This window comes from Sinocyclocheilus rhinocerous, unplaced genomic scaffold (assembly GCF_001515625.1).
Source record: "Sinocyclocheilus rhinocerous isolate Xijiao unplaced genomic scaffold, SAMN03320098_v1.1 scaffold2135, whole genome shotgun sequence".
Classification (NCBI taxonomy): Eukaryota; Metazoa; Chordata; class Actinopteri; order Cypriniformes; family Cyprinidae; genus Sinocyclocheilus; species Sinocyclocheilus rhinocerous.
The window spans coordinates 81,690-90,065 of NW_015653505.1; the positions used below are offsets into that span (position 1 = coordinate 81,690).

Genomic DNA, 8,376 nt, shown 5'->3' on the forward strand with positions numbered 1-8,376 from the left:
GTACAAACAGAGAGCAAAACTGTAGACTCACAGGGCTAAAGCTAAAAATCCCCTTTAAGAATCAAAGCTTCATGGACAAAGTCTATAACTCACAAACCCAAAGCATACACATCAATTTAGTAATTAAAAACATTTAAAGGGAGGAGTGAACTTCATCTCTTGAAAACAACTTAAAACTGCAATGCATTCCAATAGTCATATGCATCTCACATCACTAGCTATCAGCACTATACCATTCTAACTTAAAGTGTTTCTTACATCACTGTTTGCTAAATACAGCATTGTGATGTTGCATTAAAAAATATTTGACAAGTTCAAGTCCTGGTTGGGCATTTGGCACTGGTGTCTCAGTGCTACTTTGGGTGAATGTCGGAAGTATACAGTGACACCATTGATGATTTCCCAAGACAAGCTATAAATAGCTGTTTTCACACTAATACAACTAAGTGACAGATCTTAGAGCTTAACACGACAAGTAAACCTCCAAGTAAGCAAAATGCTACTAAAAAACAAAACAAAAAAACCTAAGCGAGAACAACAAAAGTTCCATGTAAACAATTTCCTAAGATAGGCTACTGGTATTATTGTAACTGTTGTAAAAACCAAAAGAGCAAATTACCACATTTTTACTGTAAAAACAACAACTGCACTAAAGGATCTGTTAATTTTATGGTTGTTCGGTTAATTTTCGCGGACGAAATTTCAATGGGAATTTTGCCTGAGGGCGAAAGATTTCCTCACAGATTTTGCCGTGAATTCTCCGCATTGAACAGAAGCTGCTTGGTTTGAAACCCTTACGAAAATGTACCATGGTTTAAAAAAAAAGTTTAATCACAGCAAAACTGTGGTTATACAAACGGTATAGCTAATTCATATGCAAAAAAAAAAGAGAAGAGCGGAAAAAAAAACATGGTTATTACACTTTCACTATAAGAAAAGTGATTAAGGGATAGGCCTATGTGTTGTGCGAGCTGTGCTTCATACATTTAGGCTACACTATACTGACAATAAACAATGACAAGTTTTGCCCGCGAAATAATGTGACCGCACCTTAAAGAAATATTCCATTACAAACTGCCTACTGCATACGCACAGTAGTGTAGGCTACACTGCATATTTCTAGCATGGTATATTATTGGGCACATACCCCTTGTCACCACAGCCCGGCGACGGAGAGTTGTGTCAAGCCTGAAGAGTTTTGCTCCTCCTTCTTAAAACTCTGGAGGTGGTGCGCTCCTGCCATGCAGTAAAAACACCATCGTGTTCCTAAAGTTCAGACGTCTGGTTGGACGCAACCTGTACGGAACGGGGAGGCTCCGTATGTGCGCTGTATGGTGATGTGTGTCAGAGCTTCCCTTCAGGAGAAATTATTCCTGCCTAATGAATGACCGTACAAGAGTCTTGAAAGTCATTCTTTTATTACACTACGTGGTCTCTTGTGGATAAAACAACGCACGCTTGCTTCCCGTTTCGCATTTTATAGGTAAGCACTGCAACAAATTATTCTTTTAGATGCTCGCTGAATATGACAGAATGTAAACATTAAACAAATATTTAATATAGGCTATCTTTATGGGTTCTTTAATAGATCTATATTTGGGTTGCACAAAACATTTCAGTGTGTTACACTGGAAATAATAATATGGAATTCATTTTTAATTCTGAAACTTTTGTTTAGGCTACTTTTGTTGCGAAAACAAATTGACGGTGAATAACAGTGTTAAAACGCTTGAAAGTTTCTGATCTCATGAGCTTTCAAAGTGGCTTCACTAAAGCACGTCTGTTTTAAAATAATGCTCTTCGTACCAGGTAACCCAAGTCAATATATCATATTGTGCAAGAACTGCTTGGTCGGTGATAAATGGTTGTGAATTAAAGTACGTTCCTCTATCTCATTATCCCTCATAATAAACACAAACATAATGAAACATAACGAATGCATTCTAGTTTGAAGCGACAAATCTTAATAGTGAGTCAGGAAGTTATAAGAATGTGAATAAAGTAGCTACAACAACACTTGTATGTATTAGGCTGTATTATATTACATACATGCACTACATTACATATTTATTACATTATGTTATATGTGCGAATATGGTGGTGTGTTTTGGGGCTGACATTCTTATATGGTTTGAGTGGTTGCACCTATGTGCATGTGTGAACAGATTGCAAAAACACCACTTTGTGCTTTTAACCACAAAGTTAGATTAAACGTTAGTCGCGTTCTCCTGAGGAGATAACCACAACAGTTCTGTTCATTATCAGTCGGTACATCTACAAAACAAAGTGCTATCAATCTACATCACTTTTAGACAGCACAAATAGACTATATCACATAAACAGTGCTGGGACGCCACAAGACAGCATTTTTGTTTGTTTGTTATTAATTTAAGTTATATAAAAGGGTTAAACAGTGCATGGGGTGTAAAGTAGATTATGCTCAGTCATTCTGGCTTTTAAACCCATTATCTGTGTTGCTTCAAAGACACCTCAACAGTTGAGAAGAAAAGTTTTGTGGAGGACTCTATTAAGACGTACTTTACAGCAAGGGTTGAGTGACATGCTGAGATTTTGGCCGTTCATTTTAGTGATTCTGAATAGTTCTGGTAATCCTCCTCAGCTGTATGCCACTTTTCATTGCTCAGTGGTTGGTTAGAAGTCTGAAGGAGATGCTGAAATGGTCATAACCTTTAAATACCCAGTAGATTATCATAACATATGAGGTGTAGCATCTGTGAAGTTACCTATTATACAGGTTTTAGCATACAGTCTTAAAAATGAAGGTTCCAACAGGGGGTTTTCGCAATAATACCAAAGACGAACTTTTTTTGGTTTCACAAAAAAACCTCCCCAGTGAACAGTTCTTAAAAGAACCACTTTTCTTAGTGTGAAGAACATTTTAATAATCTAAAGAATCTTTTGTGCAATGGAGAGATCCCATGGTTGGTAAAGATTCTTCATGGAAGCATCAATGCCAATAAAGAACCTGTTTTTTAAGAGTGCACGCTCTCTAAAGAGGACTTTAGCTTTTTTATCTTTAGCATGTCCTTTAGAAAACCATATTTTGCTGGCAGGAACTCAGAAACCAATATGCTGGTCTAAAGATCCTATAATGTAACAAACTATTTTCATCGTCAACCATCAGAACCACATAAGCATTTCAAGAACTTAATATACTTTTCTGGAAGAGTTAAGAACGCTTTGAAGAACCTTTATTTTTTTGGCTGTGTGCAGATAAAGTTTCAACAGTTTAACAGATTGCATAAGCACACATTCGTACTGCACTCAACTGAACCTTTGAGCAGAAAACCCAAGATATTATTTGCTTGTTTAGTGAGATATTGTTTATGAATGACGTCAAAGCAGACCAAGAACCCAGCTGCGAGTAAAATCTGATCCGTCATTAGTAATCTGGGCTGCTCTCCTTATGTAATGTGTGATAATAACTGTAGTAAGCATGTTAACACGTTCTTCTCATTTTTGTTCGGTCAGACTTAGAGATCAGCTGGCAGGCTGCCAGTCATCGTTCGGGAGAGGCAAACACGAAGGGGGTACTTAGGCTACGAAGGAGGGATGAGCGTATGAGAAAAGCAAAGACAGAGATATAGAAGGAGAGCAAGCAAAAAGCACAGGCAAACATTCCTGATGCGGTGTCTCAGCAATTTAATTAAAGGGAGTTCTTGGGTCATGCCACCATGACAACTAAATAGGGGAGTATCTCAAAAGGAGCTTCCCAGTCACATTTAATAACTGCATGATGGACGTTAAGACACAGCGAGCAGGAATAAGTGTGTGCAGATGCTAAGTTAAGAATGGCCTTAATTAGTCCGTGGTAGAGTCAAGTGTCTGACATCTGAAGGTCATTTAGTTAGAAACACTTTGATTGTAAAGATTGTGTCTTGAGTGCGACTCTGGCTGTTGTTAAAGGTCAGATGGAAACTCTAGAAACACGTCACTTCTTGTTTGGATTATACTGATCACTCGAAATCACAAAAATCTGTTGCAGTAGTGACTGCCAAAGCATGAGCCCTCCTACTAAGACTGGGATTTGATTTTCCTTTGGTTGAATCCTCCTTAAAGTGTTGGGTAAACAAAGAGTTGCAATACAGGAGCATTAAGCATGAAACAATGGGACAACATTCAACCTTACTAGTGTCAGAGAGCTCGGAACACATTCAGTGTATTTCCTGGCCCTTGTATGTTCTTTTTATTATTATTAGTTCTTTTATTATGCTTTTAGCTACTGTTTAACACATTTTACTTCAAATTGTACCTCAAAAATCAGCTCAAAAAGTTTGATGTTCGTAGATTCCATATGGGTCTGTGGCAGCCTACAAAATATACCTGAATTAGGATGATTGCTTTCTCAGGAACACAAACAGAAGCATCAGAACTAATATATAATAAATATAAAATAAACATTCAGATCAAGATTGTCCATATTGGAGAGAATCTCCATGTTCTCCATAATCTGTACAATGAAAATTGTATCCTTTTTGAGTTTGAAGTTTTCTTCAATAACTAAACTTGGTCTTAACTTAGTTAGTTTTTGTAATAACTTTTGGACCAGGAGTGTTGGAAATAGCTAACTAAAAGTAGTAATTGAAATACATTTTCAGTAGCTTCACAGGCTGATCATTACCATGTTTTAGATTCTTGTGTTTTTTTAAATTGTATCTAATATAAATCTTAAATGTAAGAAAATGTAGTTGAATTTAATATAAATCCATCTTAAATGTAAGCTTCCCCACCAGTGCTGACAAGAGATAAGCAAGACTGGTTAAGAAAAGCTCAAGTACTGTATTATCTCATGATTTGGCTTTTAGGATTTATTTTATGTATGCTCTGCTATGGTGTCCACTTGTAAAAACAGAGTTTAGATTGTAGCCCTGCTGTGTGTGTGATCATGAGCAGAGTGAAGGCAAGAGCCAATGCCAAGAGAAACAAAGAAAAGTAAACACACACATAAAGCATAACAGAGGTCAGAACAATGTTAGAAATAAGCATGGACAAGACTGGATGCTATGCTAAAATACTTTATTAATATGCAGAGACAGATTTACAAAAGCCATTTGTTGATTGAATCCCCTGAGAAGCGGGGATTCAAAACATCTACTCTGGCTTTTTGCACATCCCGACCAACAGCACATAGCAACACTAGCTCGACCAATAGTGGGAGTTCGGGGTGGAGCTATCTGTTTATTCAACCAATAGAAGATACAAGCAGAAACCTGTTTGAAAACAATCATTGTTTTGCCGTTTTTGAGGATACATAGCCTACTCTGCAAGTAAAACATCTCCCAGGTGCACTGAGAACATCTTCCACTCTTTTTAAAATCTTTTTTCTTTCTGAATGTGAACTGTAACATCTTGTTATTCGCTTGAGGACAGAGTTATGGCGTTTGGCTGCGTCTGTTGGGTGGTGTTCAGGTTTTCACAAGTTAAGAACAGCAAACATCCGTCTGCCGTCCTTCAAATGCAGTTACTCAGGAGAATGCTGTTTGATCAAAGGGATCTGCTTCTATGATTACTTTGGCTGCTACATGAGTTATATTAAAGCTGCAACAGTGAGTTATAATACAAACATACTAAACATGCACATGACTGGTAAAGATGCTCAAAAATACATACTGCGTTCAAAAAGTCATTGAGCTTTTTTATGAATTAAATTGATCAAAAGTGACTAACTATACATTCAATTGATCAAAAGTGACTAACTATACACTTACAATGTTTTAAAACACTTCTATTTCAAATAAATGCGTTTCTTTTTTTCTACTCATCAAAGATTCCTGAATAAATGTATTACAGTGACAGTGAAGTCTGAAGTAATGGGTGCAGGAAATTTAGCTTTGAATCACAGGAATAAATTACATTTTAAATATATATTACAATGGAAAAGAGTCAAAGTTTTAATTGTAAATTTATTTTTTCACAGTATAACTCTTTTTATTTTTGATCAAATAAATGCAGCATTGGTGAGCATAACCGACTTCTTTCAAAAACATCAAAAAATCTTATAAGCTAAAAAACGTTCATGGATAGTTCAATCAAAAATGTAAATTCTATCACAAAATAAGATCTTTAAATCTTCTTTTGTGTCCAATGTTGTCCAAACAACATTGGACCCCACTGACTTTCATTGTATGAAGAAAAAAGCTCATTTCGTGTTCCACAGAAGAAAGACAGTGATATTATGAGTACATGATGACAGAATTATCCTTTTGAGATGTAAGTGACATCTATTATGAATGGCTAATCCCTCTGCATATTCACACGGCAAAGGCACAAAACTAACTTGAGAATACTGATAGAGTCACACTGAGGTCACTTGTACGCTTTAATCGATCAGTGCCACAATTGAATGGTCTCAAAACAAATTCATCAGCAGACTGCCAGGACAGGATCAGATAAGCCTTTTAAACACACACACACATTGTATTGGACTGTCTTTCATTGCTTTTCAGCGAGCTGCAACAGCACACAAACAGATCAGTGTGCTGGAGAGTGACAGAGAACTTCCCTATAGTATTTAGTTACTTTAGCCACGCTTACACCATGTCTACACATTACAAGCAACAGCTACATCATTCAAAGGAGGTAAATGTTCTCCCAGGGAGCCCCAATGTCACCGTGCATGGTACAAACAGGTCGGGACAGGCAGAGAAATTGATTTGGTCGTGTTCCAACATACCTCATCATCACTGGAGTTGAACTGAGTCTGGTATCACATTCGTTTATTTGTTTTAATGGGCTGGTGGTTGTAAATAGATCTGCTATGTAATTCAGGACTGAGGTGTTGAGCTCTAAACAGCACTTCTGTGTTGATTTTGTAGTATTTTGGTATTTGGTTTGTTGCCCCTTTGTTTTAAAGGCATTTGAGTTGTATGAACTGAGTTTTGTGAAAAGAACATCTTGTGTTTCAGTGGAAGCAAGAACATCCGACCTTTTCAACAAAGGAGATCATATGCACAGTATCACAAATGTGATTATTTGATTAATGGCCTAAAAATTGCGCAGAATCGTACAGTATATCAGATTTGAGATTTGGTCTGAGAGACTGAAGTCTTTAGAGCCCCTGACACAGAAAAGTCTCAAGCTGACACAGCTGGTCAGAAGACAGGACACCCCCTGCGGGGCAAGAAGGGGGCGGTGGGGCGATTTGTTCCAGCATGTCCCAGCCGTGAGTTCTCTCCCTTTTGCACTACGTTCAATTAAATTTCTTTAAACTACAGGCACACTAAATTCATATTCAAATTCACATTAAAGGTTATAGTTCACAGTGGCGGCTCGTCGGGGGAGGCAGGGGAGGCACAGCTTCCCCATAATTTTGAGGTGAAAATGGGAGGAGGACGATTTAATGTTAATAAAATTCACAATTCATTTCAGTTCATGTCTCAGAATGTGTATTTTTTTGTTCGAATTTCACAGTTCCGACGTGTGCTTGTGGTGTTCGGCCAATCACAGTGCACTGGGTCAGCTGGCCAATCAGAGCGGACTGCGCTTGTCAAAGGAGGGGGCTTTGTAGAAAACGAAGCGTTTGAGAGAGGCGGGGCATAGAGGACCTACAATAATGTACAGTATTTGAAAAATAATGTGTTTTTTGAACATTAAAGCATGTCAACATATTCTGTTACACCAAATACACAAAATAATGATCTTTAAAAAAGCATCATATGACCCCTTTAAAACCCACGAGCCGCCACTGATAGTTCACCTAAAAAATGCTGAAAATTCATCCAAGATGTAGAAGAGTTTGTTTTTTCATCAGAACAGATTTGGAGAAATGTATCCTCTGTTGTGAATGGGTGCCGTCAGAATGAGAGTCCAAACAGCTGATAAAAACTAAGGAATTCTATTCCTTAAAGCAATGTATTGTAACTTAAAAGTTGTTTTTGAATGTCACTGTATTGTATATTAACAGGCCGGGGAAAGGGTGTTCAATTTTTTTATTATGTGCATATAAGAAAATTTATTCTGAAACTTGTGAATATTGCAAGGTTATTCGATGAATAAATAAAAACTTATTTGACAAACAGCTGATAAAAATATCACAATAATCCACACCACTCTAGTCCTGTCCATCATTAACATCTTGTGAAACGAAAAGCTGTGTTTTTTAAGAAACAAATCCATCAAGATGATTTTAACTTCAACCTGTCACTTCCAGTTAAAAGTCCATGATCCATAAACCCCTGTTGTCCTCTCATATCAAAATGCACCAACTGTTTTCTTTGTAAACGGTGCTTGATCTGTGCATATTTCTCTCCTGATTCAGACAGGCTGATGTTTTCACTGGATAAAGCAATATTATGAATAGAGGACTGTCTACTTTTGTTGGAAGCAACAGTTTAAAGTTAAAAACATCTTAATGAT

General features: G+C 37.1%; 1 protein-coding gene across 1 annotated transcript in view; it reads left to right on the forward strand.

The window, feature by feature from the left end:
- The first annotated feature begins 1,296 nt into the window (after positions 1–1,296).
- LOC107716440 (vasorin-like) overlaps positions 1,297–8,376 on the forward strand; it is a 19,794-nt gene continuing 12,714 nt past the window's right edge. The window contains exon 1 of the mRNA XM_016522891.1: positions 1,297–1,483. The gene's annotated coding sequence lies outside the window, so the exon portion shown is untranslated. The remainder of the gene's footprint in view (positions 1,484–8,376) is intronic.